Consider the following 24667-nt stretch of genomic DNA (forward strand, 5'->3'; position numbering starts at 1 on the left):
AGCTTGGAATTTGAGCTAAAATGGTGTCTTTGACAAGTATGTTTATAGGAAATGATCACTCTTTAGTAAAACAAGTATAATCTTATATACAAAATCCTAATGTAATTCACTAATGAAATGCAACTAAAGATTCAGCTTCTAATATATGACAAGTAAATCATCTCAAAAAAATGAGGCAACGCACATAATCACATAAGAATTGATTAAATCCATAAGTGCAAATTTAGCCGAAACGAGATGCGTGAAACATAAATGCCAAGCATGAATATGATGAAAAGACAAAACACGATGCTTTTGTACAAATAAGAAAAACAAGTAAAAGAATGGGATAGAAAGAAACGGGATGGGAAATTATTACAACACTTGAATAAATAATTATAAACCAAATGAGAGGAAGAGGAAGAAAATATTACAACAAAATAAAAATCTCACAAAACTCTCAAATGAAAAGAAAATAGAAGATGTAGTTTTAAGGATTGCACGAAGCTAGTATGCTCAACACCGGAAGACTACTTTATTCCGTCTAGAAGAAGTTAGTCGGCTGGCCAACTAGGCCTAGCAAAACCTGTCTTGTTGTAACACCGAGAAAAGAACAAGTAAGGAATATGTAGATGATTCAACTAACTACTTCCGATTAGATTACAACAAAACTAATATGAAATTAAAGCAAGAAAACAAATATAAGATAAAAAATATAAGAAATTGAAAATTCTCTTTCCAAAGAAAGAATGAACTTCTTGATTTCCAAACTTCTTTTTGATCATCCTCAAGGTTGTGAATTGTAAAGCTTGGAATTTGAGCTAAAATGGTGTCTTTGACAAGTATGTTTATAGGAAATGATCACTCTTTAAGTTTCTTGAACTTGGCAATGATTACTCTCTTTGATCAAAACTTTAAGACTTGATTTCAATGAATTTCTTAAGTGGTGTCTTGCAATGGAAGATGAGATATATGGAGGCTAAGACAACTTCACTATTTTGGCAAGACAACTTGCTCTTTTTTAAAGTTTCATTTTCTTTCTCAAACTCTAATCTTATCCTCTCAAACTCATCGTTCTCTCTACACTTCTTCTCTCAAATTCATCTCCCAAAATTCAAGACTTAAGCTCTCCTTATACAGGCAATGCAAGTGGAGCAATGGTGAAAGACAAGAATGGAGCATTAAGGAAGATAATGGAGCAAATGAAACACAAATTGGGCTAATAGAAGACAAAAATGGAGCATTACCTTCAATGAATCAACTACTAGGCAATGGAGACTGAGTATACATGCATTCAATGCATGAATAGGTTAAAAAATGGGGTTGTAAAGTGCTCCACCTGAACCAACAAAAAAATAGTCTTTGCTATCTCTAGGTGGCCGACCGAGCGGTCGACCAGCCAGAGAGAAAAATACCGGTTTGCTTCTGTTCAGTCCAGTTTCGCTCTAGTTGTCTGACGGGATTTAAATACTTGGCCAAAACAGGTTTAGGATTGGGAACAAAGCTCAAATTTCATCTTTTTTACTAAGGATTTTCTGAAAAAAGCATTTTATTTTCATAATCAGTAAATAAAAAAATTTTAAAAAAACGCTCAAGTCTTAGGACCGGTCAAAATGAGATGTCTACAAACGGTTTAAATTGTCGATGCAAATTTAAATTGGGGCCTATAAAAAAAGTATGGAGAAATATGAAGAGATAAACATATGAATGAGAGCTTATCCCGAGAGACATCACCTTGTTGTGAGACACAACATATATCCTGGAAAAAGATGGTGTAAAAATCAAGAAAATTTGATGAGATCAAAGTGATCCAATTCCAACATTTGGTGTGTAAAATTGAGCAAGCAGAGAGAGAGAGAGAGAGAGGAATTGGAATTTGGATATGTGAGATAGAAAGGAAATTCTATAATACACACCCCTTCCAAGGTGTGTATCATATGTATTTTATTATAAATTAATATAATTTTATCATAAAATTTCGTAATATCAATAACAAAATATGTAATTTGGTCACAAATTAGTGTTAAAGAAAAAAAAAATGTAACCAACCCACAAACTTTTATTACACAACTCACAAAATTTTGGACATTTTATTACCCTAATTTGTGGCGATATTACGCATTTTGTAGTTGATATTACAAAATTTTGTAATAACATTACACCAATTTATGATAGGGTGCATATGGTACACCCTATGATACTCTGAGCTGTTTATTTTGGAAAGTTTGTCAAGTTGATCATTTATCTAAAAATTAAGTTTATCAAGTATCGATAACTACATAATTGAATCATACTTTTATTTTTTTAAACAATAAGTATAATTTGAACAATAAAATTATCTATTTTTATAAATTAATTAATTAATCATATAATTATCAACATTCGATGAATTTAATGAACTCTACAAAATCAGCAAGTCATATCATTTCGGTGGAGATCCAATTACTACCAAGTCTCCCACCAAGAGAGGGAACACTCCAGTTATGTCTCTAAGACACAACATGGAAAATCAAAAAAAGTCTAAAAGGATGAAAGTGATCCAATCCAATGCAATTCTAACATTTGGAGTGCTTTTGGAATTTGGCTATGCAAGTTTCTGAGGCGATTTCAAATGTCAACTCTCATTACCGTATATCGTTTTCTTTCTTAAAACGGCTCTCTCTCATTGTTGAAAAATCTCATGTAATGTAAGTGCTTCTATGACTGACTTTGATAACTCTCCTATTTTCGTAAGTCTGATTTTTAAACGTAATTCTTTTAAAGAAATTAAAATATTGGCTGTGGTGTCGAATGTTGTTGAGGCTCAAATTCTATTTTTGATTCCGTATAAAGTAACAATCTCGCTACGCAGCTCAAAATATCAGCGGCTCGAATGGCCTAAAATCCCAAAACGATGTCGTTTTGAGATTATTATTTTTTTCCATAACTCGTTGCAGAAGAAGAAGAAAAAGAAAAAGAAAGAAAGAAAAGAAAAGAAGAGGAGAGGGAAGAAAAAGAAAGAAAGAAAGAAAAGAAGAGAAGATGAGAGAAGAGACAGAGAGATTCAAACCCACAAACCAATCACAGATTCAAACAACCAAAACCAATCACATATTCAAACCTACTAACCAATCACAGATTCAACAAATCAAAACCAAAACCAATCACATCATCAACACAGCAGAGAGAGAGAGAACCAAACACATCGTCATCACATATAAAGATCAACCACAAAGCAAACTCACCATAGAGATCAACCAAAAAAATAATGTAAAAATCTGAAAAAAAAAAAATTCAACACATCATCATCATACACAGATCCGAGGTGGAGATCAGACATCAGAGGCAGAATCGGAGATCGGAGGCAGCGAACATCTTCACATCATCATCGCCATCAACATCTTCCTCCTCCGCCATCACCGTCTTCATCTCTTCCTCCTCCTCTTCCTCTCTTCTTCCTTCTCTATTTCTCTCTTTCTTTTTGGGTTTGGTTCAACCTTTGAGAGAGAAACAAGAAGTGGAAGGGAAAGAAGAAGAAAAAAAAAATCAAAATCAAAACGAGGTCATTTTCAAAAATCGGGCCATTCGGGGGAAAATGTTTCGAGCTACAAAACATTTTCCATAAAGTAAATGCAATATCAATATGAAAATTGTTTTGTAAATTACATTTTTATATAAAATGATGTAACATTAATATTTTGAAAAGAGTTGGACTTCCTATCAGTCCAGATTTAGACCGGAGACTGTAGTTCGATCTTGTGAGACTATTACATGTCTCATTTCGATGATCTAAATATTTTATTTTGTATATACTATCCACACAAAAAATTAAGTTCATTCAGCAATTGTAGCATATTCAATTTATCACATTTACCACTAAAAAAAATTGATGATCTATTTTAAAAAATAAAATTGTTGTTTTTTTTTTTTTAGAGGCAAATGTGATAAATTGAATATGACACGATTACTAGATGAACTTATTTTTTTATGGGTAATATACATGAAATATCTTACGAAATGAATAGTTCAAATCATTTAACAATACTCGTGATAGGCTCTACGAATTTGGACAACACCTTTTCATCTAGATCTTAAACTGGAAGAAAGCCCAACTTTTTTTGAAAATTATAAGTTATTCTAATGAGCTTTTTGATTTGAAATGAATTGACACAAATGTGTCATGTTATTTCGTATGAACTTTCTTTACAAACTTTCTGTATATATATCACCACTCTATTAATATTACAATACCAATATTGATAATGTGAATATAAGTGTTTTGAATATCTTATTTTTGTGAGATGATTTTTCAAAGTGAATTCTATGAAAGAGTTAAAAAAAATTTCTATGATGTCAAATGCTAAGACTCAAACTCTAATTTTGAGATGTTTTTTTATTTGTTTTTAGTATTTTTTCTGTACTTTAATTAATTTTTTTATTTTTTAAATTCACTTAATTTAGCTACACTTAAAAATTAAATTATTTATGAAAATATTTAGTAAATTTTTGTTAGATTTCTTTACAAATATCTATTTATTGTAAACATATCTAGATTTAGTACGTCTTAAAAAATACAAAAAAATCATTAAAGATAAAAATATAAAAAAATACACAAAAATAAAAACTCAAAAAATAAAAAAAATTCAACAACTAAACCAAATAGTGAGTCTTAAAAAGGTCCTTCACTTATACATTGTTACCTACTTCTTCCATGTCATCCACCAATTATTTTCTTTTGAATGGCTAAATTGATGATTGGGCTTTTTGATTTTTTTGATAAAATTTTTATTTTTTAACTTTCCATGTAAAAATAAAAATAATAAAAATATAGGGCTGCTAAGAGATGCTTTGGCTTTTTGTGGTTGAAATTGATGATTGGGCGATTTTATTTTTTGTGGATTTTTGAACTTCTGGGTGAAAAAAAAACAAAAGGGTCTGCTAAAGGATGCTTTGTCTTGTTAGTGGTCTTATTACTAAACCAAATATTCCTAATCAAATACTGCTTTCAAAATAACAAAAATAAAAGTATAACATACCTAAACAACACTGCTAGGGACCCCAGTGGGAGGCACCTCCAGAATCCCAAGTTTTTTTTCATTGGCCAATTTTTTTTTTTTTTTTTTTTCTCGATCACCCACTATCACGTGGGATTGGGGGTCACTGGGGTGGGGGTTTGTCGCATTTTTCTATACCTAAAATATATCACCTACATCTCCTCTTATCTAAACTAAAAGTTGTGATACCATTCGGCTCCGTTTGGCAAGAGCTAAACGAGGTTTTTTTGGCTATTTTAGCCACAAAAGACAAAATAGGCTATTTTAGTCACAAAAAACAAAATATCACATCCAACCCATAATCATTACATTCTTCTCTCACAAAAAAAGTCAAAAAAACCAAAAAGTCAAAAAGTCCTTCCCAAACCAAACTTTTTAGCCCAGGTTAAAATAGCCAAAAAAGCTAAAAAGTCAAAAAGTCAACCCACTTCCCAAACGGAGGCTATATATTTTCTTTTCTTTTTTTTTTTCTCTTATTTATTTATGTTTTCTTTTTTTCTGTTTTCACTTCTCATTTGCCAACCTGACTGTTTGGTAACCCATTAATTAAAGGTTGGTCTACAATTCTCAATGCTTACACATCATGAAATAAATATCATGAAAAGTTTCATGAAATTAATTCGAGGGTGATTGCATAACATACAATAAAACACTATACTAACACTATAAATTAATCCAAGAGTGAAGAATCTTCATAAAGACTTTTCACGGTACTTCTTTCATGATACCTAGCATTATTGTTATAATAAATTAGAAAGTAAAGTTATTAACAAAAAATTAAAGAAATTAAATCATATATGAGAGCATCCGCCGGCTCAAAATAAATAAAGTTGCCTTTGGAGTGGAAGATTAGTTCAAAATTGGTTTCATCTTGATTGAAAAGAATTTCAAGTACTTGGACTTGTTAGAATGTGGAAAAAGTTAAAGCAATACGATGGCTTTGTAAAATACAGTACATTAATTAAGCGTCAGTTCAATAACAGGAACTATGTGCTTATATAATTTACATAAAAAAAAAAAAAAAAATCACAAATTACTGAACATTATTGATGAGGTACATAATTACACGGTGTTCTAGACTAATGTGATAATTTTGAGGAATAAATGATGTAATAATCAATTGTTCATAGAGTGCAAGTAAGTCCGAACTTAGGTGACAATGGTGATATGTTAGGTGAGAAGAGACTGTCAAAAAAGATATTTTTGAAAGTTGAAAATGTAACACAAAGCACTATTCTTGCATTTGCAAAGTTAAAAAGACAAAGGTTAGGCTATATTCTTGATGATCATTTCACCTAAAGGTTTGTGGTTATCTTTATTATTATTAACATTAATGGGCACAAAAGTTTACATAGAATCTAAGAGCATCCAAAGAGAAAGTGAAATGACAAAACACCTAAAGAGAAATTCCATTGTATGCACCTCTGGATTAAGACAATTTTAGGCTTTGTCACAACTTTATCTGGATCTCCAAAGGTGGACTGAACTATTCAATTGAGTCTGTAAAGTATATTAGGATTTTATTTCATTAATTCAAGTCATGTGTATGTATGCATATATATATATATATATATGTATAATTAGATTAATTTGATGATTATTATTTTTTAAATGGATCGTTTATTTTAAAATCAATACTAGTTGTTCATTTTTTTGAAGAGAAATATAATAAAATCATGTGGTTAGAATTATCAAATAAATCCGACTTTTTATTTTTATTTTTATTTTGATGATAATGTAGTTAGATGGATTGAAGAGAAATTCTTAAGAGAATATTATGGAGTTGATTCCATGACTCTTTTCTATCTAATGCATCTCTCTATCCCACATATTCCAGAAAGTTAATTATTACAGGTCGGTGAAGGATAAGCTTTTGTTAGCACCCAAACAATCAAACCAAAACAAATAAAAATAAATGTGGGATGATAACTTTTTATTTTACTATTGTTTTCTCCCTTTTGAAATAATAAGATATATATGAAATGATATATAATATTACCTTCTAAATCACATGACAAAATGGATTGATGTGCATGAAACTTTCATGTTAGTGATAAGTACAGTAATGAAAATTTTTCATCAAAAATCCAAACCTTAATAAATAAGAACCTGTTTGGATGATAAGAATAATAAAAAAAAGCAAAATACAAATCTTATTTCAGGTCTCTTTTATTCCAACGTTGGTGAGCATAAGAGATAAAATATGACGATAGGTTACCTTCTAAAGGGAATGAGATTCTTATTATAATAATCTCATTGCACGCTACCAACGGTGGTATTTCACTGAGTTTGGTGAGTTAGTGATTTTGAGTTTGTGTCTAAATTTGGAGGTGATGAGGTTCCTATCCCTCTTTATTGTCGGCTTCTGCTTACTAAGATCTGGTGAAATTAAGATTAATGGTTGTTTTAAAAACTAGCTATTTTAGTTAATTTTTTAATTTTGTATGACAAAATAAGTAGAAATATAGAGAAGGTAACTGACTTTTTGATAGTAACTTTTTGACTATTAATAGGTTGTCAAACTTACTCTAAATTATGATTATATCTTAAGAAAGTACTTGTATTTTTTCAGCTTTATATCAATTTCGTCTCACTTACCGAGTTTCCCAATAGGTGGGGAACTCCTTTGGTCACACTCGGGATGATCCTTATGTCTCGTTTGGCAGCATCACTTTTTAGTTTAAAAGTCAAAAAGTTATTAAAATGATCAAAAAGCAAACAATTTATATCAAAAAGTCAAAGATTTTCTTTTATCACTACTTTTTGTACATCTTTTCGTAAAAAATTATCTAAAACATACTAGTTTTTTTAAATCATAGTTTAGCCAAATAGTCAAAAAATTACTAAAAAAATATGTTTCCAAACGAGGCTAGTGTTTGTCACCCTCTTATCTATTTTTATTAAGCGGAGTTGACTTTTTGACAATAACTTCTTGACTATTTTAATAAATTGTCAAACTTGTCCTAAATTATGACTAAGGTATACCTTAAGAAAATATTCATATTTTTTTTCTGCTTTATATCAATTTTGTCCCACCTTTCCCGTTTCCCAATAGGTGGGGGGAACTCCTTTGGTCACACTAATGATTCTTAGCGTTTGTCACCCTCTTATCCATTTTTATCAAGCAAATGGAAATGCGTGTAGAAAAATTAGATAGAATGATTGATTTTTTGATAATAATTTTTTGATTATTTTAATAAGTCGTCAAACTTATCCTAAATCATGACTAAAGTATATCTTAAGAAAATACTTTTATTTTTTCTGCTTTATATCAATTTCATCCCACCTAGCCAGTTTCCCAATAGGTATGGACTCCATTAGTCACACTCAGGATGATTCTTAGCATTTGTCAACCTCTTATACATTTTTATCAGGCAAAAGGTCTATTTTCCACACTTTGACATAATCTCACATTTTCTAAAGAACCATAATAAATAAAATAAAAACTAAATTAGCTCACAATATGCTTTCTGGTAATGGAATTCCATTTATTATTTTACGTTGATGTCATCCAAATATATAATAAACAAGTATGAAAATAATAATAATAAAAATAAAAAGAAAAAAAAATAAAACGTAATGACCCAAAAGGAAAAAGTATCCTATTACGAAATTACGAGTTACACCCCTTTTTGGGTTGCTAAAGATTCTTTTTGTAGTAATCACATTTCAAGTATGCTTTTGCTTTTTTACATGTCCAAATGCCCCTTACAGGCCCAAATGCCCCTATTGATCCACAAAACTTTTGCTCCAATTACAATAACATGATTCATATCAACACAACTCCAAGTGATTACTTTTTCAACCTTGGCATCACATATATATCTGAATAAAAAAACATCCAGATATATTTATATAAAAATTATGTGTATTTTATATTTAATTTTAAATAAATCATTTAATCGGTCTGACTTATCGCTTTGTATCCTATTTTAAAACAAGATTATTATTTCTTTCTTTATTATTAAATGGAGACACGACTAATTGGTAAACTAGATCGACTTGGTAATTTCTCTAATTTTTAACCTCTTTTAAGAGCATGTATTAGAAGGTTTCGTTCAATTATTAGGAATATTGCATAAAAAAAATATTTTATGGAAAAAAAAGATTGATTGAAAGAAAGAAAGGTAAACAAAATAGAAATGATTTATATTTACGTTAATCATTCAATTTACATGAAAATTTATGTAAGAAATAATTTGAACTTTATCGCCATACACAACCCTGTACCTTTGCCCAAAAATAATTTGAGAGAAAAAATATGAAGGTATCAACATTTTTCTACAATAACTAAACACTTATACCAAAAAAATAATATATTATTTTTATTTTTATTTTTATTGGCAATTGAACTCAACTTAAGCTTTATTTGGGAACTAAATTAGACAAAAAATAATACAAAATGTCATCATTTTTATATGTCTTTTTATAATTAAAAAAGAAATTAAAAGATTATTAAAAAAGTCAATTTTCAAACGAATGGGTCTTTAAAAATAAAAATAAAAAATAATGGAAATTTTATACGGCTCAAGCCAAGCCAAGCCAAGTTGGTGCTAGGCAAGCACACGGTCTGATGAACCGCACATTTAAAGTTTGTTTGTGGACTGTTTGGTAATAGTCAAAACTCTTCCAAACCGAGTTTGATGTTAACTCGTCCCTTTCATTTTGACCCATTTTCTCATAGTTTTGGGGCCCACCACTCGTCATCACAGCCACACGATCATCAACCCACTAAATCCCCGATTTGGTCGCATGGCCGTTTTTTAGTTGCTAAACACTTTTGTCCTAGCCGAGTAAACAAAAAATAAAAAATAAAAAAAACACCACCCTCTTTCCCTCATTGTTCCGCCGTCCACCTCTCTCTCTCTCTCTCTCTCTCTCTCTCTATACATACAATTATAAAAACTCCACTCTAGTCCATCCAAACTATGATCGAGCTACTTCACTCGAAGCCTCGAAAACATAAAACATATTCGTATACAGTAGATATAGAGCCAAGAAATGAGATCTGCTATTGGAGTTGTTAGACCATGCATGTCACATGTACCCACACAAGTGGCAGTCAAACTCACTTACTACGGCTCCGCTCAGAGAGTGAGCCGTAGAATGAGTTTGACGGTCTCTAACTCGTGGAACCCACTTGGATCCGAGTCCGTCCAGTCACGTGTCGCCACACGGCCGGCTAAACTTGGCGATAAGTGGAAAGAGTATCAAGGGAGTAACAACTGGGAGGGCTTGCTTGACCCTCTTGACGATGATCTACGCAGCGAGATCCTACGGTATGGGGAGTTTGTCGAAGCGGCATACCACTGCTTTGAGTTCGACACGTCGTCGCCGGGTTATGCCACTTGTCGGCATTCCAGGAACTCAATGATGAGTCAGTGCGGCCTTGATGGGAGCGGGTACAGGATGACGAGGAATTTGCGTGCCACGTGTGGGGTTAGGCTGCCACGGTGGATTGAGAGGGCCCCGAGATGGGTCTCCACCCGGTCCAGCTGGATTGGTTACGTGGCAGTTTGTAATGACAGGGAGGAGATTGCTAGGCTGGGACGGCGTGACGTGGTTATCGCCTACAGGGGTACTGCCACGTGTTTGGAGTGGATTGAAAATTTACGAGCCACGTTGACATGCTTACATGGACATATAGGTCCCAAAGACGGTAGCCCTATGGTGGAAAGCGGATTTTTGAGCTTGTACACGTCACAGACTGCTAGCTGTCCAAGTCTACGCGATACAGTGAAAGAAGAGATAAAACGAATCCTCCAATCATACGGTGATGAGCCCCTTAGCATTACAATTGTAGGCCATAGTCTTGGAGCTGCGCTAGCTACTCTCACCGCATACGATATAACCACCACTTTCGATAACCCACCGTTGGTCACGGTCGTTTCATTTGGTGGACCACGTGTCGGGAATAGAAGTTTCCGGTCTCAATTAGACAAAAGTGGAACAAAGATTCTCCGAATCGTGAACTCGGACGATCTCATCACTAAAATACCAGGTTTTGTGATCGACAACAATGACATGGCAGACGGCAAACCTGTCCAAGTTACAGGGCTGCCAAGCTGGCTTCAAAAGCACGTCGAGGGCACACAATGGGTATATGCTGACGTGGGAAGAGAGCTTAGACTGAGTAGTAGGGAGTCCCCCTACCTCTCCAAAGGAAACATCGCCACCTGTCATGATCTTAAGACATACCTCCACTTGATCAACGGTTTTGTGAGCTCCAAGTGTCCTTTTAGAGCAACTGCGAAGAGGGTGTTAGAAAGAAGGCATAAAGAAGAACAGCTACAATTCAAATGATGATAAGCACCAGGATTCATTGGTAGATAGATTTTTGTATGTACAAAAAAGTGCACATATCAAACACATGTAAGCCCTCAAACCAAAAGGGAAAATTGCTCGAATTATTTTGTGAGCATCTTTCCGTGTATGAGGAGGCTATTTTTTTCCGTAAAAATTAAAGAGCGATTTTGAATAATTACACCTTTCACACTTTATGTGAATATCACTGTATCCAAATCTCTCTCACATGAAGTAGTTAAGTTTTTTTGAACAACTCATTCATCAATTTATTAAATATGTTTGAAAATTGATTAAAAAAGTGGTCAAAAAATCAAAGTATGGAATCAAATTTATTTTATGCATAATTTATATTACGTTAAATTTAAACCTAGCTGCACTATATACTTTAATTTTTTGTTATCCAATGATGAGAAGTTTTGAACCCTTAGCATTGAAAATTAAAATATAAAAAATATATGTATTAAAAGTCAAGGGTTTATTTGTTGTTAACTTTTATATGTAAGTAAAAAGTTAAGAGTTTAAATATTATCACATGTAAGAGCATTAAGAAAAACAATACGTATCTAATAGAGTAAAGACTACTAGAAATTTGAGCTCAGAGCATTTTTGACAGTGCTATATTGTGAAATGATAAATTGGTGGATGTTGATGTAGTGATGCACTAATCATTTTTCAATTTCTTCACAAAAAAGTTAAAATCAAAATTTTATTGGTAAATCTCATTGGGAAAGAGAAAAAAATAAAATTCTAACAAAAATTTTATATTTTAGGAAATTCTTATATAAAATTTAACAATATTAGGGTCCATTTGGTTTAATTTTAGAATAATGATTTGAGTGTGGAGTATTTGAATCATATTTGACAAGAAAATATTTGTTTGGTTGTAAGTTTTGAAAATAATTTTGGGATTATTTAGGTAGCGTTTGGTAACGTTTACGTTTTTTGTTTATATTTACAAAAATTTTATAAGCAGGTTTTCATTTATTTTTAGAAAAATATAAATTACAAACGCGTTTAGTTTGAACAAAATGTTTAAAAAAATTTAAAAATATTAACTAAAAAATATGTTTATTCAGGCCTAAAATATTTATATTTATTTTTATTATTTATGAGAATGGGATCAAACACATTATAATTGGAAAAAAAATTAATTAAAAAAAATAATAATAATAAATTAATTGGAAAAAAATTAATTGAAAAAAATGAAAAAAAATTAATTAAAAATTAATTGAAAAAAAATTAATTGGAAAAAAAATTGAAAAAAAAGATTAATTGAAAAAAATTATTTGAAAAAAAGTTAATTAAAAAAATAATTGAAAAAAATTTAATTGGGGAAAAAAATATTTGAAAAAAAAATTATTAATTGAAAAAAAAAATTATTTGGAAAAAAAAATTGAAAAATATTATTTGAAAAAAAAATTGAAAATAAATTATTTAAAAAAAATGAAAATTGAAAACGTAGATCATTTTTTGAGTTTACGTTTTTTTCTCAAATTTATAAACTGAGACAACTATTTATAAACTAAAAAAAATATCAAACAAGTTTTTATGATAGTCTTTTAAATTTTTATAAATATAAACTGAAAACGGAATGGTTACCAAACAGGCCCTTATATTTTTTTTTATTGATTGATATAAAATGTGAGAGAATGTGAGAGGAGATATGAGAGAAAAAGTGATTGATTAATAATATATATATATATATATATACACACATATATAAAGAGGAGTTTTGAAAGTAATTTTGAATTGTGTTTTAAAAATATATTTGATTAATATGTTTCATTCAAATCATCATTTAAAAACAAAATCATAATTTTAAAATTAAACCAAACGCTATCTTAGTTTTTGACATCATTTTCAACATTATTAAAGCTTTGGTTTTTAAGGTTATGTTTGGTATAGGCTTTTTTGACTATTTTATTTACAAAAAGATAAAATAGGCTAAAAAGTCAATAAGATAAAATGTCACATCTAAACCATAATCATTTTATTTTTTCTCTCATAAAATTCAAAAAAAAACTAAAAAGTTCATCCCAAATAAAGATTTTTAACCCCAAACTAAAATAAATAAATAAATTAAAAATCAAAAAATTAACATATATCTCAAACGAAGGCTAAGTAAAATTGTTACAATTGACGAAAATAACATAAATTGTTTAATCTTTCGAAAACATCATATGACTGTAAAGTAAACCCAACAAATAGTGTTTTGTGTTTTCTATATTTATTCACATATTTTTAAACAATACATAAATATTTTTTTATTGGTTGGATGCACCATAACTATACAATTCTAAAAACACTAGATAACTACTAAAAAATGTAAGAGTTTGTTTGGTTTTGATTTTCAAATAAAAGCTTTCAAAAAAATCTACTTTTTTATTTTTCATATTTTAATGTTTTTAATGGATTTTTTTAATATTTTAAGTAATTTTTTTTAAAAAATTTTTAGACACGCTTAACATAAATACACTTAAAAAATATAATATTTGTGAAAAAAATCTTTAAAAAATACACTAAATACCAAAAAATACAAAAAAACAAAAAAAAAATTTAGTATATTTTTCATATTTTTATGTATTTATTAATTTTTAAAATATTTTTTCACAAATATTTTATTATTTAAATACATATAAGTAAGGTGCACCTAAAAAAGTAAAGAAAATTACTTAAAATTAAAAAAAAATATTCACTAAAAATTAAAAAAAACAAGAAAAATAAAAATAAAAAACTCAATTTAAAAAAAAATTGAATTCAAAAACTGAAATCAAATAAACTTAATTTTTTTTCATTGGTCGGATACACCATAACAATACAATTCTAAAAATACTAGATAACTACTAAAAAACTACACGTGCTAGCTCCCTTTGAAATTTGACCACGTGAGCAAGGAAAAACTTTTTTTTTTAACGCGCCTTACGTCATCACTGTTTTATGTTGGTACGTCATCATTACTTTGTCGTAATCAAGATTTTTTGTTGTTAACACGTCATTACTTGGCCCTAACCAAGATTGTCAACCACTAAACACTCAAAATTGTTGGTTGAGCAATGTTTTTGATTTCGTTAGGAAGTGTTATTTGAGATAGTCTAAATAAGTATATTTTTATGTTTTTTATAAAAAAATGTATAAAAAATTAGAGAGGTGATATAATCTAAATAAGTACACTTATATTCATCATGCCAAACAATTATTTTTTTTTTATTTTTTTGATTATTTTAATTTGGTTTAAAAAGTTTTGCTTAGGAAGAATTTTTATTTTTTCTGTAATTTTATGAGAGAAAAAGTGAAACAATTATATTTTGAATGTAACATTTTATCTTATTAGTTTTTCAGCCTATTTTGTATTTTAGCGGACTAAATTAGTCTCAACCTTCCAAGCAAGGTCTCCAAGTAAATTATTTAAATTCAACTACGATACATTCCCCTAATTTACCACCCTTAATATGTGATATTGAGATTAGACTTCACATGATAAAATGTTTGACAAATCAAAATTTGATACTTGTCAAACACATCATTAGTGATGATTTTTTAAGAGTAATAAATTAGCTATCTCAAATATTTTTCTTTATGAAACAAGTATGGATCCTACGTGGTGTGAACTCCAAATTTTTGATAATGTTTAAGGATGCATAAATTGGTATTGGTCCATTATGAAAAAATCTAATAAAATAAAAATCAATTACAAAATCAAACATAATCATTTTACATGCATATAAAATCTACAAACAAAATTTGGCACAATTCTCCTATGAAATAGGTTCCAGCTCATGAATATCCAAACGAAACAGTTTTTGAAGTTATATTTATTTGCTCTAAGTCAAGGTTTTAAATATATGCATAGTGACTTTAGACTTTTAATATAATTATTCATTAATACATTAACATATTGTCTTTAACTTAATACCATTATTTAAAATCATGGCCTTTGTTATCTTCAAAAAGTGCGGACTGCATCATAAATCTCAATTGACCTTCAATCTCTTTCTAGTATGATATTTTTTGAAAATCTGACAGACTATTCTGTGGTTAATTTTTAGAAAAATGCAGCAGACCCCTACCCTGAGTGACCCTAGCCCCACATGGCTGTGGGTGATTAAAAAAAAAAAAAATTGGCCAATGAAAAAAAGCTGGGGGTGCTGGGGTCCCTAGCACTGTTGTAATTTTTATGGAATTAAATAATTGATCCATTATACATCATCATGTAAGGCTTGACCCACAAATGGTCTAATTGTAATTAGGCTTTTTTTCAAAAAAAAATAACTTATTAGTTGGTTTATTAATTTTTTATTTTTTACATGTCTTTTTATAATAAATAAAGAGTGGTGTTATTAATACCCCATAAATTATTTTGGACCTTCCATTTCTTTGGGCCTCACTTATAAATTTTGAAACCCTCAAAATTTCTTTTCCCTTCCCAAATAATACTAAAATTGTCCCTGTGAAAACATTCCATCCATTGAATGCACACCCCAAAAAAACTTTTCTTCCAAAAAACCTTAACAAAACCCACTAAGAAGAAAAAGAAGAATCAATGTGATTACTGTCTCTGTTGCCTCATCCACCATTATCACAGTTGGTATGCTCTCTCTCTTTATGTATATACATAATTTCTTAATTTTTTTCGTAATAATTTCTTCTCTTACAATAAAAAAATTATAATAATTGGTTTGGTTGATTTTGTTGATAGATATTATAAAATTGTGAATTCAACAAAGAACTACACAGCAATATTATCAAAGCTACGCAATGAAAGAATAACTTTTGAACCTGACAATGGATTTGGGCTATTTCCAATAACTTCTGTAAGTGTTAAAAAAATTAACCATTCAATGTGTTAAAAAATTTTCATGTTCGGACCTGTATTCCCGAACTTGAAAAAATGAAAACTTTTGCAAGCGTTAATAATTTTGACCGTTCAATGTGTTAAGAAATTTTCATATTCGGACCTGCATTCTTGAACATTACTTATTTGTTCGGAAATGTATTCTCGAACTTGAAAAAATGAAAACTTTTGCAAGTGTTAATAATTTTGACCATTCAATGTACTAAGAAATTTTCATGTTCGGACTTACATTCTTGAAAATTACTTATTTGTTCGAGAATGCTTGCCTGAACAAATAAACAATGTTCAGGCCTGTATTCCTGAATTTCGGCCATATATTCGGGAGTTCAGTCCCGAAAAAATGAAGAACATATTTTATTATTTTTGTTATTTTTTTCAAGAAACTTATCCTTACAAGGCCAGTCTCCTCTGAGCTAAGAACAATATCAAAGTTATGAATCTTTTCTAAACTGTTATTGTTATATTTCTCTCGTCTTATGGACTTGTGCTTACCAGAAAAACTTTTACTCATTGTCATTGTCGGAGAAGTGTAGGTAGTCAAATGGTTGCCACTGTTACAGTCGAAATATTGTCACCTAAGGGTTTTCAAGGTTTTGAGGTTGGTAGGTTTTGAAGGTGGGATTAGAAACGTGAGATGAGTGGTGATGGAGATAGGTGCTCTCATAAATCCTAATTCATGATGTAGTGGGTGTGTAGGTTTAATTGTGAGATAGGATGTATCAAAACTAATGATATCTTTTTTATAATTTTATTTGAGATTATTATTATAATAAAAAAATTAAAATTTAAAAAACCTAAAATAATTTATAAAGCGCTAACAGCAGCACTATAAATAACTAAAAAAATTAACTTATTTGGTATTTTCTAAAATAACCGTTAATTATGTGGTCAACTTTGAATAGATCGTCAACCTGCACAATTTGGACAAGAGACTCATCAGGACTCCATTTCAATGATTTGATTTATTTATTTTCCTAGACCCATCTGGTCGGTCAACTTCATTTGTCAACCTGCACAATCTGGGTCATGAGCCAATCAAGACTCCACTTCACTGATTTCATTTCCTATTTTCAGATGCATGTCTAGGTTACTTTTAAAAAAAAAAAAATTTAAATTGATATGATATTTTTAATCACATTATGAACTCTTTTGGGAATTGTATTAGTTGTTAAAAATTAATTTTTAATTTATTTTAAATCTTATTATTTTTCATATTTTTACATATTTTTTAAAACAAAATTAAAAAATTAACTTTTAATCATCTTTTCAAAACAATTATATTTGATTATATTTACCTTAAAATAATATCTTATTTATTTATAAAATCATATTTCTTATTTTTTAAAAATAAATATAATGAAATTATGCAATTATAATTATCATATTATTTTATTATTATTTTCACAAAGAATAGACACTTACAGATTTTTTTTTTATAAAATAAAATAGCAAATCATATCATCAAAAAAGGATATATGATTGGTACATGGATAACTAGACAAGTTCTTATTTCTCATATAATTATTTATTGAATCACATGATGTAGTTTCAATCTTTTCGAAACTAAGGCCTAATTTGAGAAGGGTTAAAAGTTGATTTTTTAATTTTTTTTATTTTTATTTTTTTGTTTTTTTTGTTTTTTTTGAGAAAGGAAGTGGGTTAAAAGGTAAGAAGTGGCTTTTAAACCACTTTCCAAAATAGACTAAAGTCAAAATTTGGCTTTTAACCTATTTTTTGTCACATTATCTCTATATTTTTTTACACATTTTTTTAAAAAAAATCAAAAAAAATCAAATGTTAACTAACTTTTCAAAACAATCCTAAACCTTTCAGAGAAATAATAAGTGAAATAAGAACTCATCTAGTTTGTATTGGGTGGTCTTGGGACAAAGTCATGTAGTACTTCAAATAAAGTTTGATCGGTTAAAACAATAAATCTCATCATTTTTATATCTCTTTTGAGAAGACCAATGGATAAATGTCCAATCTTATGGAATAATATTTCAAGACCACCTAATATCTTCTCAACCTTTCATGTATGTGACATAAGAGTGTAAAAATGGCCCGCGGCTCGGGATAGCCCTGGCCCGTTTAGGCCCGCTTGGGCTCGGGCCCAGGCTTAAGAGCCTGAGCCATCATTTTGAAGCCCGGCCCGACCTACTTGGCTCAGTCCATCAGCGCCCAGTCAGCGCTAGGCCACCCGAGGCCCAGTGTATTTTTTAATAGAAAATAATAAAATTTTAATAGAAAAAAATTTTAAAAACAAAAAAAATGGTCAGACCTGCCCATGTCCGGGCCAGGCCCAAGTCCATTGGACCGGCCCGAATACCCCTAAGCTTGGGCCTGGGCTTATTTTTTGGCCCGTGGGCTGGGCGTGGGCCGACCTGGCCCAGCCCAAATTTTGGCGGGAGCCCACAAGGCCCGACATGGGCCGGACCAGGTCAAATTTACACCCCTAATATGAGATGACATGAAGGTCAAGAATACAAAAAAATAACATAAAAAATATAATTCAGTGCATGTTTTAAAAATAATAATAATAATAATAATAAGTGACAGATTTTATCAATTTTAACACTTAAAGTTATAATTTTTTTATAAAAAATTTGTAAATATTTTGTGATAAGTGTTATTAGATGAACATACAAAATTTCAATTCATTTGATATGTACTTATTATTTAAGTAAAGTGTCACTTTAATCTTTATAGTTTTAATTTAAACAATTTAAATCTTATACTTACAATTTATTATTATGTTGTTATTTCTTCATGCGTCATTAACATTTTAAATAAATAAAAAAATAGACATAAAGAAACAATCTAGTCCTTCTAGTTTGTCACGTGACATTTTTTTAGTTCATCATTTTAATGATAATTAACAAATAAGCCACATTATAATAAAACTAAAAATATAAGACTCAAATTTTAAAGGGGTTTTTTTTTAGGAGTCCCGATATTAAGATTTTATAGCATAAAAGGCATTCAATATTTTCATAATGTCTAAGGTCCCTCAACATTGATCCAGAGAAATTTCAATCCGAAGAAATTCGCTCCAGAGAAATTCTGAATTTCCCAAAGAATTTCTCTAGGTTCAACCCAGAGAAAATTCAAATTTCTCTGGGTTCATTTTGACCAATTTTCTGTGGTTTCAAATTCAAATTCAAATTTCTCTAGGTTCATTAATAAACCAGAGAAAATTCAAATTTCTCTAGATTCATTTTAACCAATTTTCTCTGGATCACAATATCATTTTATGAAATCATTTTGACAGACCTTAGACCAATTTCTCTGAGTTCAAATTCAAATTTTTCCTCCAGAGAAATTCTTTGATAGCCTTCATTATCATTAGGGGTGTTCACGGGTCGAATCGGCTCGGGTTCACCCCCTAACCGCTAGCCGAACCGAACATGGTGAGTGAGAATATGAATCACCCGCTTTCGAGTGCCATACTGGTCGAAAATCGTCTGAACCAAGCGATTCGGTTTGACGGTCGGATCGGACAGATGATACATACAAACCATTTTTTTTTTTTTCACATTCAAACAAAACTCAAAATAAAACATATATACAATCCAAATACATAAATACTGATCTAGACCAGATCTGAAAAAGTGATATTGAAAAAAAAAATTAATAATAGCGAGGCTATACCCACACATCATCGCATAATTATCATCGTCACTTGACACCATCGCCAAGCATGAGTGTTCAGAAATCAAGAGTGAGGGAGAGAGAGAGTTATAACTACAATTGATCAATCATCGTCATCAATTTTAACAATCCAAAGCTTGCACTTCACTAAAGGGCTTTGGTAGAGCTTAGATATCCATTGCCCCATTGTGTGTATGAAAGAAAAAAAAAATTGAGAGAGAGAGAGAGAAGAAACGAAACGGTCAAGAAAGAGGGAGCGGCAGACGAGAGATTTACTGACAGAGAGATATCATTGTGCAAGAGAGAAGGAAAAAGATTGAGAGAGAGAGATGAAACGGTCAAAAAAAAGGATTGAGAAGGAAAAGGTAGACGAGAGAGAGATAATAGAAATTGGTTAGATGCATTGGTGATGAATAAAGTTAGAAAGACATTCTTGGGATATGGGGGGACAGAGGAGAGAGTTAGATAAAGGATGGAAAAAAAAAATTTGAAATATATTAATTTATTATTTTTAATGATGTGTTTGATAAATATTAAATTTTAATTTATCAATTATTTTATTATGTAAAATTTAGTTTCAATGTAATATCATTAAAAATTATTTAAAAATAATAAATTAAAAAATATAGCATTAAACTTAGTCAGAAATTGTATTGGTAATATAATAAATTTAAAGTTATTCTAAGGATGTAGGTATAAGTCTTTGAGAATAGGAGATACAGGTCATTTCTTGGGAAGATAACCTTGGGAAGACAAAAAGGTTCTTGGGAAGGTAAAGGTTTCCGTTGGAAATTGGTATTATATATGAACCTTGACAGTTTCATATCTACTGTATAAAAATAATTCGGATGGGTCGGGTTTAGCAATTTTTTATTTATTAAGACCAACACTCGACCGACACCTGTAGAAATTTCAAGAATCTGAACCGCAGCCGACCGAACTAATGGTCAAAATCGTCCGTATTGCCTTCGGATCAGGTGGTTCGAGTCGGATTTGTCGAGTGATTCGGATCTATGAACAACCCTAATCATCATCATCATCATCATCATCTTCTTTCTATATCAAATAAGTAGCTGTAGTAGCACCATAAAAGCCATATAAGCAAGAGCACTTTGATAGCATCAACACAAATACACAACATGACAAATGATTAATTGGAGGTAGCATAAGGCAATAACAAAGCTTCTAGAGAAATTTGAACAACCCAAAGACCTACCAAAGAAATTTGAACAATCAAAGAAATTTAAACAAACCAAAGGCCTACCAGAGAAATTTGAACAACCCAAATAAATTTGAACAATCCAGAGAAATTTTCTGGTCCAAACCATTGCAAAGTTTATGTTCTTAAATCTGTTGTTTAATTAATAGTTGGGGTTGATTTATTCAAATGGTTATTGTTGTTGAAGGCAGAGAAAATGGTAAACAAATCGAAGAAAATTTTAAGTAAATCAGAGAGAATTTTTTTAGTTTGGAGAAAATTTCTCTGGTTTGGACCAGAGAAATTCAAAGCTAGATGGTTGTTGTTGTTGTTGTTGAAGGCAGAGAAAGTGATAAGGAATTTCTCTGGATATCTACAAAGCTGTGTCCTCATGGGAAGCCACTGATCTTTCTCTCATATTTGGATTTTTGATTTCTAAATTCTTACACTAACAAACACATTGCAGATACATCCATTGGAATGAAAAAAATTTCTTTTTTCTATTAACCTTTTACACTTGAATGTAAACACTAAGCATCAATTTTGAAAGCTTTTAGTAATTTGTCTTTTGCAACCCATTAGACCAAATTAAGCAAACACTGAACAACTTTTCAAAGGGAGAAGAAGAACTGTTTGAAGGCCGACTATTAAACCAGTCATCATCATTCTGTGGTGGAGATTTTGTAATGGCGAAGATCTGTTGCGAAGTAGTGAGTGATAGCAATGCATCGATGACGTTCGAACTGAGTTCACAAGTGGCGAGGTGTCGGAGAATAAAGATCTGTCGATTCAAGTACGTCGCCGGTGTGGCCTCGCCTGAGACTTTAAACGGACGGAAGCATCAGCCGGAGTGTTAAGGAATGCTGGTGGTGTACGCAGGCTCCTTACTGGTACAAGGTATACAGGTGCATGATAACCATTCCATTCCAGATTTGAGGAAGAAACCCCTTGGGTTAGCGAAAACATCACTGGAACAAAAAGAACAGTAGTCTCATTCAACACTCTTGGCGTCGACCAAGATGAAATAGTTGGTTGACTTTGCCCATCTCTTCTCTTTAGGGTTTCCGAGAGAGGGAGAGAGAGAGAGAGATTAGAAGTGCTGCTCTACAGTAGAGGAGGAGAGACAAAGAGTCAAATTTCTCTGATATATGTTTAGGGACCTTAGACAACAAAAAATAATATTGTGGATCTCTTTCATTACTAAAAGTGAGAGAAGAACCTTAGACTAATTTTTCCAATTTTAAATTAAAAATTCCAAAAAAAAAAATAGAGAGAAGTTAGTATGATGAGAGAGAGAAGAGAGAGAGAGAAAGGTAGAGAATGTCCCAAGGACAGAAGCAAGTTCCCTCCGACCATCACATCATCACATGATCTATCAAGAAATGGTAATATTAAAGTATAGTTTGGGAAGTTGGTTTTGGTGAGTTAGGAGTTAAAATAGTCACAAAAAACAAAATAGGTTATTTTAGTCATAAAAAACAAAACATCAAATCAAATCCATAATCATTACACTTCTCTCTCACAAAAAAAGTCAAAAAGTCAAAAAGTTCTTCCCAAACCAAGCTTTTTAGCCCCAGGCTAAAATAGCCAAAAAGTCAAAAAGCCAACCCACTTCCCAAACGAAAGTTAAGTATATCAAATTTTTATTAAATAAATAATCAGATATCTCATATGGATGTAAAATCTATAAAAATAATCCTCACACTCACATAAGACATTTAATTATTTATTTAATAAAAAATTCGGTATTTCTAATATTTTCCATAAAAAAATCTTCAACGTGGAACATGTTATAGCACCAACAATAACTTCAACTACATGTACCATATATATATATATATATAAAATATAAATATATAAATGACTGTTGTATGTATATATACACACATATATAGGTCCACAAGTACTTGGCCGTGAGCCCCTGGCCACTCATTGTCCTCAATCATTTGCCAAAAGCACAATCCAACCCTTACTTCTCATTCATTTATATAACATCTTCCTTGATATATAAAAATAAATATCACACTACTACAAAAATAAATAAACATCACATTTTTTTTTTATGTGATATATATTATTTAATCATACTTTTTAAATTTTATTAAAGTGTGATTTTTAGAAGTGTGATTAAAAAGAGTCATTTTTAATCACACCTTTTAAGTATGATTAATAATATTTAGATCACACATTTTAAGTGTGATTAAAAATATTTAGATCACATCTTTTAAGTGTGATTAATAACATTTAGATCACACCTTTTAAAGTAGGATTAATAATATTCAGATCATATTTTTTAAGTGTGATTAATAACATTTAGATCACATCTTTTAAGTGTAATTAATAACATTTAGATCACACATTTTAAGTGTGATAAAAAAAATATTTAGATGACATATTTTAAGTGTGATTAATAATATTTAGATCACATTTTTTAAGTGTGATTACTAACATTTAGATCACATCTTTTAAATGTGATTAATAATATTTAGATCACATTTTTTAAGTGTGATAACAATATTTAGATCACACCTTTTAAGTGTGATTAATAATTAATAAAACATGTGATAATATTATTTTTGTACGCACATTTAAATAATGTAATACACACTATATACTATATTTTGAATTACAACCACATATTGAATGGAATAACGTCATATATTTTATAAATGAAAATTAAATGTTCAAGAGTATATACAAAGGAATTAAATAAAAAGTTTTTAACTGTGCTTACATATATTAAAAAATGAAAAAACTTAAAAAAACTAAGTTCTTAAATTCTTTGACCGTATTTTGCATCTCTCCAAGAAATTTCTGACCTGAAAAATAAAAATACAAATTAATTCAGAAACCGCTAGAAGTATATAAGTAAACTAACTATTTGTCGAGACTGTTCTATTCTTACAAAAGATAAAGTCGGACATTTTCTCATCACACTGACTCTTCATCTCCTGCATCAATAGAAAAAGAATAGCCACTTTGATTGTTACTAGTATAAATGTTTGGATTACCAAATAGATATGACATATACATAGAATCAATAAATCCAAAATGAAAATCTTAAATGCATGGCTAGATATTTTAAAATCCAAAATGAAATCTTGAAGTGATTATTTTAGTCATAGCCATGTATTCCTCACCAACTAAAGAAATTGTTTATTAACTATTTAAAGAACGAAAGTTATATCATACTTATATGTTGGATTTCAACTCATATTCTTTAGGACGAAATTAATCCATTCAACTCTCACTTCATCAAGTTCAGTCTCTGTGTAAGTCTTTTTCCTATTAAACTACAAAAGGTTATTTAGAAACAATTAGATAATGAAAAAGATGTACAAGTATCATAAATATAATATAGTAATAAACTCACATTTTATTTTCTTAGGATGCTTTGATCTGTAATGAGGTCTTTTATATACCTCATTACATAAAACCCACATTCCACGTTTGTGGGTTGTTGGGGCAACTACATGAAAGCATTTTCATTATTATTAGAAACTACATATAAAGTGTTATAATCAAGCTGAACAACCATTAGCACAAATATAAGTATGATAAAATTATAGAAAATGATATTGATTACCTTAACTATTTTTCAAGCTGGATTGGTCTTCCTCCTCCTTTGGGTAGTTTCATAAATTTTCA

General features: G+C 30.1%; 1 pseudogene across 1 annotated transcript; it reads left to right on the forward strand.

The window, feature by feature from the left end:
* Nucleotides 1–9777: 9777 nt before the first annotated feature.
* Nucleotides 9778–11493, forward strand: LOC114313486 (phospholipase A(1) DAD1, chloroplastic pseudogene; annotated as a pseudogene). Its single transcript, XR_014362211.1, has one exon. The product of XR_014362211.1 is annotated as a phospholipase A(1) DAD1, chloroplastic pseudogene (transcript).
* Nucleotides 11494–24667: the final 13174 nt, after the last annotated feature.

This window comes from Camellia sinensis, chromosome 2 (genome assembly GCF_055761805.1).
Source record: "Camellia sinensis isolate YWXY chromosome 2, ASM5576180v1, whole genome shotgun sequence".
NCBI classification, from domain to species: Eukaryota; Viridiplantae; Streptophyta; class Magnoliopsida; order Ericales; family Theaceae; genus Camellia; species Camellia sinensis.